The following is a 10,300-nucleotide window of genomic DNA, read 5'->3' on the forward strand; positions in this document are numbered from 1 at the left end:
CGCCATTAAAAGCCCGCTTACGCACGTCTGATGTGTCTACAAGTGTGGTTTGTAGTTAGGCCCACAAGCTGATACTTGTAGTTCACGATCTTTCAAATGTACGCACTCTATGCACATTAATTGGGCATAACATAACACCTGCACCGCATCTGCACCTTGCCGTTCGTTTCGAGTGTTGCGCTGTGCCTGCACCGCAGAAACAAGCTGCACAATTTCTGAACTTCTTGTGAACCTCCGTTAACTGGTTCACAGTTGTGCAGATGAATTGAACAGACCTTTTAAGTGCTTCCACATGAAGTTCTTATTTGCCCTTACGTTGCTTGGTGGCCTGATGGCTGCTTTGATTCAATTGATTCAAATGTTAGATTCAACATTGAAAAAAATTCAAGGATATGAATGCTCATGAAGGCCAAAATTCAGTGACATACAAATGCATTAATTCTGCACATAAACTAAATATTGTCAAATTTCCTTCTTCCTAGCTGCATTCAGTTAAGCATGCTACTAAGTTGGAATTGCTGGAAAAGTGTAAAAAAAAAGGCAATTCTCTTTTATAGTGTAGACTGATAACTGGCCTTACGGCCAGAATTGATGTGCTTACCTTGAGGAGGATGCTTTAGTTCAGTGCCAACTCTAATCTCTTTTTTCAAATACATGTAAAATGCAGAAATGCTTTTGAGACAACTACTCGAATAATTTCAATGAAATTTGTTGCATTTGAGAGAAAAAGTTAAATTTTAGTCATTCTAGGCTGCATAATCTTGATTTAGGACCTTCAATATTTAGAAAAAATTGCTGAGAGTCAGTAAGCTTAAAAAATATAAGCACAAAGTTTACAATGTCATAGCTTTTGTATCAAGTTGTAAACTTCATATGGAAGTCCTTTTAATTTCACAATTTTCTAAATTTCCTGCCACAAAACATTGCCCCCTAAAACAGTGGCTACATTTCAGCATTTTTTTTTTTAAACAGAACCAACCTCATCGAATTCTGTTGCTGGCTTCAGAGAAAAACTATTTCTCTTTTCCCATGTATTCAGATAGAGCTCCCGAGATAAAACTGCCTCCAAGTCAGGTAAACCATTGTATTAAAGGACACAAGGAGGAGGAGGAGAAGAAAAAACATTTATTACAGAAAAGAAAGGAAAAGCAGGTGTCTTTCTGCTTGTGTGGGAGGCGCCCTTAGTCCAGGACTCCTGCGGCTCTTGCTGTCTCCCGGGCTCGCCACACCTGGTGTAACAAGAATTGTGTTCTCATCTGAATTACTGGAGTATACCTTTTCCTTTGTCATAGGTGGAAAAGTAATCAGCAACGTTCTCACACCTACACTGTGCTTATTGGTATGTAGTGTGACTAAATTCTGCTTCTGCATTAGTTGTGTTGATAGCATGCTTGTTCCAAATTCTTATTTGTTCCTTTTGCTAATTTTCATTTTGTTCACAGAACTTTCCAAAAGGGAAACGTATCCAATAAAATAAAGCACTAATTTACTTTCATGCTGAAGATTCATAACTCTTACAAATTGATGTGGTTTCTACCTGGTGATCTTCACTGCACTAAAGAGTTATGAGCTAGGTATAGGGTATCCCAGCAACATCATGAGCAAGCAACACCATCTTCTCTCATCTCTTAGAGAAAAAGAAAATTCCTTATAACTTTACTTCACTCTGCAAAACGCTTAAAGCATAAAAATATCACTCGTTTTTTTTATTTTTACATATTATATTACACAAGCGCATATTAAACAATGAACAGTACTCATTGTCTTCTCCCATCCATTCATCCCTGGCCCAAGACTATGCAACTGCCAGGTCAGCAAGCCAAATTAAAGAAAGTGTACCACACATGAAATAGGACGCTGAAAAACTTAGATAAATTGTGTTGTAGTTTAACGTAACCCCCCTCCTCCTCCTACATGACAAAAACTTGTTTGCATGTCAAGGTAGCATCAGAAAATACTAAATTTCTTTTCTGATTGAAATTAAAGCTGGAAAGTATTCTATCAAGTGCAGAGGGCACAAGAGCATTAGCAAATAGCGTAGCTTTCAAGATTTTTCACACAGTGCCTATAGGTTGCCTTGATGCTGCCTCCAATCTCCCTTGTACTGAAGCATGCACACACATTAACCTCCATTGATACTGAAGTCCCACTCAAAAGTCTCTGGCCACCGCAAATCATCCTGCATGTACCGCTGACAAGGTGTACATCTTTGGAGAATTTATTTCTGATTCAAACATCTGATGGGCCAGAAAACTATAAATTTCGATATGTCACCAATAACCAAAACACAAATTAATATTCCTGCTTGCAGGGACACAAACTGATTGCTGTTACTGAACAGCGCTCCGTGGCATTCAAGTTAAGAATGATCTTGATCGTCACTTATATGAATAATCATTCGGTTGTATGGCTGGGATTCCTAGGTCATGTGAATTGCAGCTGAATTGCAATTGCAGCTGCTTGGTGTAGTGACTGACTTGGGGATGCTCAATATTTTTTCTTTTTTTCGATGCCACTCTAATGTCCGCCAAATAAAAGAAAATGTTTCTTTCTACATTGTGTCTTATCATTGCTTTGCAATTTGCAAGCACAGTACAGCAAAAAGGGGCCTTGCCTTACATTGGTTCTATTTGAAATAGGCAATAGTTATTTATTTCGGCATACATGCTGCAGTTTGTGCTCTGCAGGTCTCCAAGCATGAGTGCCTGCTTCCGAGAAGACGACAGCTGTAAGAAACAAATGACTCTGTGTCACACAACTACAAAAACATGAAATTGCCTGCTTTATGATAAATACAAAAAATGACAACTCGGGCAGACTGGCAGAGCAGTCATCAATAATAAAACAAGACATTGCACAGTTTATTTGCCTGAGAAATGAGGTCTGCACATCAAGCTTAGCAATTCTCTGCAGCTTGCTCGCCTTATACAATCGGTCCACATTGTTAGCTAACCAAGCCTAAAACACTCAACATATCCGTTTGATGGATTTCACAGTTCTCTTTAACAATCTGCCTGTCCCTTACTTCACCAAATCTGTTGTTGCTGTGAACACCACTGAAATTACAGTGGAATCTCATTGATAAGTGTCCAGGCAATCGTAGCTGTCATTCGTTTTAACATCTAATTCAACAAACCAGTTGGGCAAGGGCCTAAAAACCAGCAATTTGGAACCATCAAGTTACAGGGCTGGGCAAACACTTTGACATTGGGTTCTAACAGCACAGAAGGTTAGCACTACCCGCCATGGTTGCTCAGTGGCTATGGTGTTAAGCTGCTAAGCACGAGGTAGTGGGATTGAATCCCGGCCACGGCGGCCGCATTTCGATGGGGCCGAAATGCGAAAACACCCGTGTACTTAGATTTAGGTGCACGTTAAAGAACCCCAAGTTTCCAATGTCCTCCACTACGGCACGCCTCATAATCAGAAAATGGTTTTGGCACGTAAAACCCCACAATTTAATTTAATTTTAAGGTTTGCACTACCTTTCCAAATGCAGGCAGATTTAGGTGAACAATCACATTTAAGGTGGAGCTTATGTGCTGCTGATCTATGGTGTAAAAACACACATTTTGCTTTAAGTTGGCCTTGTTAATCAAAGAAATATATGTGCCATAGAATCTTGACTATGGGTAATATTAGTGATAGCCACATTAGACAACTGCACCCGTCCTACTGGAGAGCTTCTTTGCATTCTCATGGGAGGAACTTTTGAAGTTCAACCATGTTATAGTTCTGTACAGCGAGGGCAATTTCGTCTCAGGGCCAATGAACCAGGAACGTAAAACATTTCTCTATGGAGTGAACATTAAACTTACTAAGCTGATTGAGCATATTTTTTCTGTCCATATCGCCAACAGCAATCTGCCAGTATCCAGAACGAAGATCAACAGAAGAGAAATAGCCGTAATTGTGGAGGCAGTGAAGGGCATCGTCTATATTTGGGAGCGGGTAGACGTCCTTCTTAGTAATTTTGTTCAGATGACGGTAGTCCACGCAGAAGCGCTACGTGTCGTACTTCTTAACCAAAACCACAGGTGACGCCCAGGGACTCGAAGAAAGCTTAATGATGTTTTTATCTAGCATTTTGTTCACTTCACTTAGAATTACTCGGGTTCCGATGCAAAAACTTGATATGGTCATCGGTGAATAGGCGTAGCATCGTCAGTAGAAATCCAATGCTGGACCGCGAGCGTCTGGCCTAAAGGGCGATCGTTTGAAGTAAAAGATATCTCGGTAGGACGATAATACTTTGCAAAGGCTGTCAGCCTGCGCAGAGAACAGGTCCACCGCAACCATTTTCTTTATGTTGGCATCGGTGCCCGAGGCTGGTGCGAGGGGCATGCTAACCTCAGAAGAACCATCGCTTGATAAAGCTGGTACGTGATGGTCGCCGAGACAATCAACGTTGACGAGGCAAATACCTTGCAGTAAGATTTGCTTTCCCAATCCAAAGTTAAAGATAGGCATGCGAGTATGGTTAGCAGTAACAGTCAGAATGCTGTGAAGCACGGTGACGTCATACTGTAGTGGAATGTTGGGCAGGCGAGTGACAAGGTACTCGCCATCAGGAACAGGTGGACAACACAACAGTTCAGTATAGGCTGTTGACTTCGGTGGCAGGCGAATAAAGCAGCTGGGGCGTAAGCGGCACTGGGGAGCGTTAGAAGGTTCTACGAGAATCGGCAACTCAAGGCAACGGGTACTGGCAGAGCAGTCAATAAGAGCAGAATGCGCAGAGAGAAAATAGAGTCCGAGGATTAGGTCATGGGGCAATGAGCAACCACGGTGAAGAGGACAGGAGTGTGGTGGCCAGCAACGCTGACACATGCCGTACATATGCTGATGATAGGCACAGTACCGCCATCCGCAACGCGACCAACGCGTGCTGACGCTGGGGTGAAGTGCTTTTTCAGTTGTCTTCGGAAGGCAGCACTTATAATATAATAGAAAGATGTGCTCCTGCATTGATGAGTGCAGTGACAGATGTAATGGTTGGAGTCGGGCATGAAATAGATGGTAGCTGGCCCATGCGCTCATCAAACGTACCCACGCTGAGGACGTTGTTGAAGGGAAAGACTTGTTCTCATCAAGAACGAGGAATCTGGGATTTATTTACAGTATCTGCATGAGAATGTTACACTTCATCAGTCTAACATGACTGAAAAAGGAATGCACCCTGAAGAGCCGCCAACAGCTCCTTAAATACACTGTCCTCCCGAAATCCCTAGGTGACGGAACACAGCAGTTCACCGCCGACCAATTCGGAGCATCCAAAGTCATCATAACCAACCCGCCTTTGAGGGGGAGGGTTTACGCACTCACTTCTGCACAGGTTGCACTGACCACACCGAGGTGAGAGGGTTTTCACAGACACTGTGCTTGACCCGAGCAGGCGCCTCTTTATCCCAGAGTTGACCCTGCAGTCAGTGGCCGCCGCATCTGTCTGTTGACTGACGCGTGAGACGGGTTCTAAGCTGCATGAGACGGCACCACAAAATATCTTCCAGGAGCTCCCCTGCTTCAAGCAGACCTTCACGGTGTACACGCTAACAATACTTGCTCCGCCCACTGTGTCTAGCCAATTCGGCGCCCTTCCGTTGAGGACGCGGCGCATTGTCCTCCTTACAAAACCAGTCGCCGCCACAGCCATGGTGGCGCCGATGGGCTGGGGACTGATGTCTGGTCGTCCTTTCAAAGCTAGTCGTCACAGCAGACCTGGTGGCGCCTTTCCTTCGGTCCCTTCCTCAAAGATCGCCAGCCCCCACTGGTCGAACGTAACACAGGATACCTGTCAATGCCAAGAAAGTTTTGGTTCGTAGGTAACATGAGCAGAGAATTTGAGGGCAGGGTCGACAACACAGCTTCACCTCCAGAAGCTGTAGTGCCTAGTTTTTTGGCTGCATCCAGGAGGCGATAGGCGGCGAGGAGAAGCGACGGGCCTGGGGCGAACGAGACTGATGACGTTGAGGTGAGGGCGAGTGGCTGTAGCGAAGGTTCGGAGGTGGAGCATCAGTGGCAGTGGGTTCTAGACGGGTGGCATAGGGAACAGTAGGTCCAAAGGTGCAGGAATAAGCGCAGGTGTATGTCCGAGGAGGTGTATGTCCATTGGTTGCGGCAGTGACAAGCGACGTGGTCAATGCGACAGCAGTGGAAGCAGATCAGCTTGTCATCAGGGGTACGCCATTTGGACGGGTTGCGATATGTGGCAGAAAAGGAGTGCCGGGTACGAGGAGGGCCGCTAGAGAACGGGGGAACGCTGGGTTGAGTCGTTAAACACACAGAGTTCAGACCCATGTTCTCAAATTCCTGTCTGACGACGGCCTGAATCCTGGCAATTGTGGTTGCTGGCGGGTCAAGAGGTGTCGCGGAGAAGGCTGGCCAACAGGTGGCCTCGAGCTGGCGGCGAACAAACAATACGGGTTAGGTCATCACAGGCGGTCGTCTGACGTGGTCGACCCTCACATGTCAACTTAAGCAGTGTTGGGTAGCTGCGTGATGTGGTGTGTGATACGGCGGCTCTTAGCTTATTCAAGGCGACGGCATTCATTTATCATGGCGCCGATAGGAAAGACGTTGCCGAAAACAAAAAATTGAAAGCATCGTCGGCGATGCCTTTTAGCCACCTTTTCTGCTTCAGGCATAGTATCGTGGGCTTTGTGGCAAAGAGCCAAGACGTTTAGGATGTATCAAACGTATGACTCTGTAGATGTTTGGACACAAGGCGCAAGAGCCTTTCTCGCGGCAACCTCGCCCCTGAAGGGGTCACTGAACAGTTCTCGTAGCTTTACTTTGAAACTGTCCCAGCTAATTATCTCGTCATGTGTTTGGAGTCACACGCGTGGGGTGCCACCGAGATAAAGGATTACATTAGCAAGCATAATTGTTGGATTCCACCTGTTATTAGCACTGGCGCATTCATAGAGCTTGAGCCATTCATCAACGTCCTGTCCCTCCAGGCCACAGAAGAGACCAGGGTCACGATGTTGGGCAACCATGACGATAAGAGCAGTCGGACAAGCTGAAGCCGTTGCAGATGCGGTCTCGTCACCGGGAGGTATGGTGACAAGCTCGATATGCCGACCACTTCGAAGTGCCGTGACGTGGACGGGGATCGCTAACCTCCACCAGAATGTTGCACAGACACAGACGAAATACAGAGATGAAAGAGGCTATTTACATGCTATTTACACTGGAGCCAGACAGCCAGGCCAACACTCGCTCACGCCATGAGCCCAGACACACTTCATCTCTTCCTCGCGGCGGCTCGTCTCTTGAGCATCTCTCGATGAGATCGTAATAATATGAATGTCTGTACTACATAGTGTGGTGTGTAGTGCATGACATGGTACGGTAGATGGAGAGAGACAAGAAGCAGACGAGAAAGAATGTGCACGCAGAGGCGAATTCTGTACTGGATGGAAGACGACGTCGAAGAGCGTCCGGCACGTGAGCACGCAGCACTAGAAGAAAAAAATAAAAGGAAAAGGCATCCAATCAGAAGAAAACACGGAGCTTCCAGGGGCCAATCAGGAAAGGACAAATCGACCAGAGCGGCAGAAAAGCGAGGTGCGCTGGCAGAAGAAGGGAGAGTTCCAGGAAGCGATGCCAAGAGAACGTCAGCCACCGGACCGGGAGTTCAAGACCGGCCGGCAGGTTCTGGACCCGAGCCACCAGGACTTCACCTAACTGGGACCTCCTGCCAACCCGTTCCTGGGCTTCGCCACTCTACCCGATCATGAACTGCTGCTCGAAACCAGCGAGTTTCTGCGCCCATGGGCAGAACGAGAGCAGTCGGGCTATGGGCCTGAGTTCTACGCCCAGCTGCCTGGCCAGAACGCCACCACCATCTGCCGCCGCCTGCCTTTCCTCTTCAAACTGGAGCCACTACACTCTGGTCGCCTATTCATCTACCGATCCCATCGACATTGCGGTGACACATTACATTATTTTCTGTTTTCCAAATCCCCTTCACTAATGGGAAATTTCGCAGCATCCCCCCCTTCAAGTATTTATTGAAGAAAACTTTCAATCAAGAATTCATTCATGCTGATGTAATTATGCAATGAATTACAGAACTTCATTCAAAGAAATTAAATGGAAACCATTAGTCGGTTGGACTACACATTAACGTGCAACATAATTGGTGAATGTATATCTATAATTTATTTCCTTCCATGTCCAGTTAATGTCCAGTCCAGTTCCAGTTAATTTCATTGCTCTCGGAAATTTTCCGGATACACAAAATACGCAAATATCCGGATACACAAAAATACGGAGCAGTAAAGAAAGGTAAAGCGGCAGATGAGCAATATTCTCGCTCCAACGTAGTGACAAATGAGCTGCTGCAAATGCTTCTTAACAGTCATGCTTTAACGGTGCGAGTGGTGCCTGGATTATGTTTAGAAAAAATTTACGATGCCCTACCGATGTTTTATTTCGTTTAACATGCGAAAGGTAAACAGCGCGACTCCGCTGTTATACTCTGCGTTGTCGCAAACTAGTGAAAGGCGTCAAAACGCATATACAGCGCGTAAATGTATAAAGTAAGGCTATCAAAAGCTCACTTTAAATGCAAATCGGAGCGTCGAACCTACGCGTCTTGTTGGAAAGACGAAGCGAGTGCTCTTCAAAACGCAATAAACAATGGCCACATATCGATTTATCAATAAAGACCGTTATAAAACGCTTCTGTGTACTGGCGGTGCAAAAAATAGAAACGGTTTGAAGAATTTAAACCATTAAAACTGGGACTGAATCATTCAATGACACGGACGTCCTGCAACAAACCAATGAAATAACATAACTTCCGCGCACGGAAATCAAGATTAACGCTTACAAAAAAAAAAATGGTTTTGCTAGTTTCTGTTTCGGTTTCTGATGCATGAAGCGCCACCTGCTTCCTGCAAAAAGTGCCATGGCAGCTTCCTGTTTACTTTTCGAAGTTGGCGTAACTAACGCAGCTGAGTCTCGAAGCTTTCGTGTGCCGTTAAGCATTACGCAATGTCATTAAATAGATGCTGTGTGTATTTGTGGAGCCTCTAGAAAGTCCTGCATCGATACGTGTGGGTCTTTGTATACGCGCCATCTCTGGAGGTAAGAAAACCCTCTCAGCCAGCTTGCGCAGACCTTTGTTGCAAGGGCAATATTTGTAATTTAACTACATGCCTTATCGGTATACAGCTGCATATGACTGCCACTTTCTTATTGGCCTGATGAAAAGTGGTACTGAAACCACTACATGGGTAATACCGTAACCGTAATCTACCGCAATCTTAACCTGCGTTTTCGTTTCCTTCAGTTCTAGTTCGATTTCAAAACAAGATCCCATTTGTTCGTACTCATCGTTCATTATATGCTTAGATTGTTGGCCTCGCCCGATTTGTCCAGAATAATATATATATCATCGCCTTATAACAGACACGTCGGTATCGGAGAAGCTCGCAGGTGGGTGTGCCGTTTTCACTGCCTAAAGTACGTATGAACGACGTAGATAATGACATCTAGTGGTTCATAAATAACTTGGAGTAAAGAAATGCTGTGTTGCTGCGAAATTTTAGTAAAAACAAAGCAAAGATACGCCTGAAATGTTTTTCAGTGAAATATTTATGCACATACTTGGGGACGTCTTCTGAAACGTTCCACTTCGGCGATAGTTTGCCTAGGCAACAATTTCGCCTTCAGGCGCGCGCTGAGATGATAAGATTACATAACAAAATACAAATTGCATAGCAAAATACAGCGGTGACTACCAGCTGATGCTTTTTGCGGGAATTACAATATATGTAGCAATCAAAATGCAAGAAAAAGTAGCAACAGAAAAAAACAAATTAAACACCTGTGAGTTTACTCAACCATGCACTTGTGCATATATATGCGCTCACAGGTAGTTCTAGCTTTCTTTTATTATGTCCGTGTATTGCTGCACTACCCAGATACCATTCCATGATGACCGACCAACAAGCCCATATTGCCACCCTTGTCGATTTCATTTCTAGTACAACAGGCTTTTTTCAATATGTTCCTCGGGATTCCGAGCATACTGTTGCCCTCATTGCCATGGCTGCCAGCAGCATGTGTGTCCTAAGGTTCTGTATTCATAACAAGCAACTTCCACAGGATATAAAATCGTTGTTTACTGGTTGCGCACTATTCGGATGTCGGTCACGGAAAAAGAATTTTGAAGATTGTACGTGCTAAACAACTTCAGCAGGCGTGTCTCCACGGAGATTACCTCAGCGTGCAGATGTTTGATCAGTATGAGCCGTGCGTCGCAAGGAATCTTCTGTGGAGGCACCTG

At 45.0% G+C, this 10,300-nt stretch overlaps 1 long non-coding RNA gene across 1 annotated transcript; it reads right to left on the reverse strand.

The window, feature by feature from the left end:
- Positions 1-1,104: 1,104 nt before the first annotated feature.
- Positions 1,105-8,683, reverse strand: LOC135917025 (uncharacterized). Its single transcript, XR_010569144.2, has 3 exons — positions 8,568-8,683; positions 2,665-2,726; positions 1,105-1,229 (listed from the first exon to the last, which is right to left on the reverse strand). It is a non-coding gene; the product is annotated as an uncharacterized lncRNA (long non-coding RNA).
- Positions 8,684-10,300: the final 1,617 nt, after the last annotated feature.

Source organism: Dermacentor albipictus, chromosome 6 (genome assembly GCF_038994185.2).
Source record: "Dermacentor albipictus isolate Rhodes 1998 colony chromosome 6, USDA_Dalb.pri_finalv2, whole genome shotgun sequence".
Taxonomy (NCBI): Eukaryota; Metazoa; Arthropoda; class Arachnida; order Ixodida; family Ixodidae; genus Dermacentor; species Dermacentor albipictus.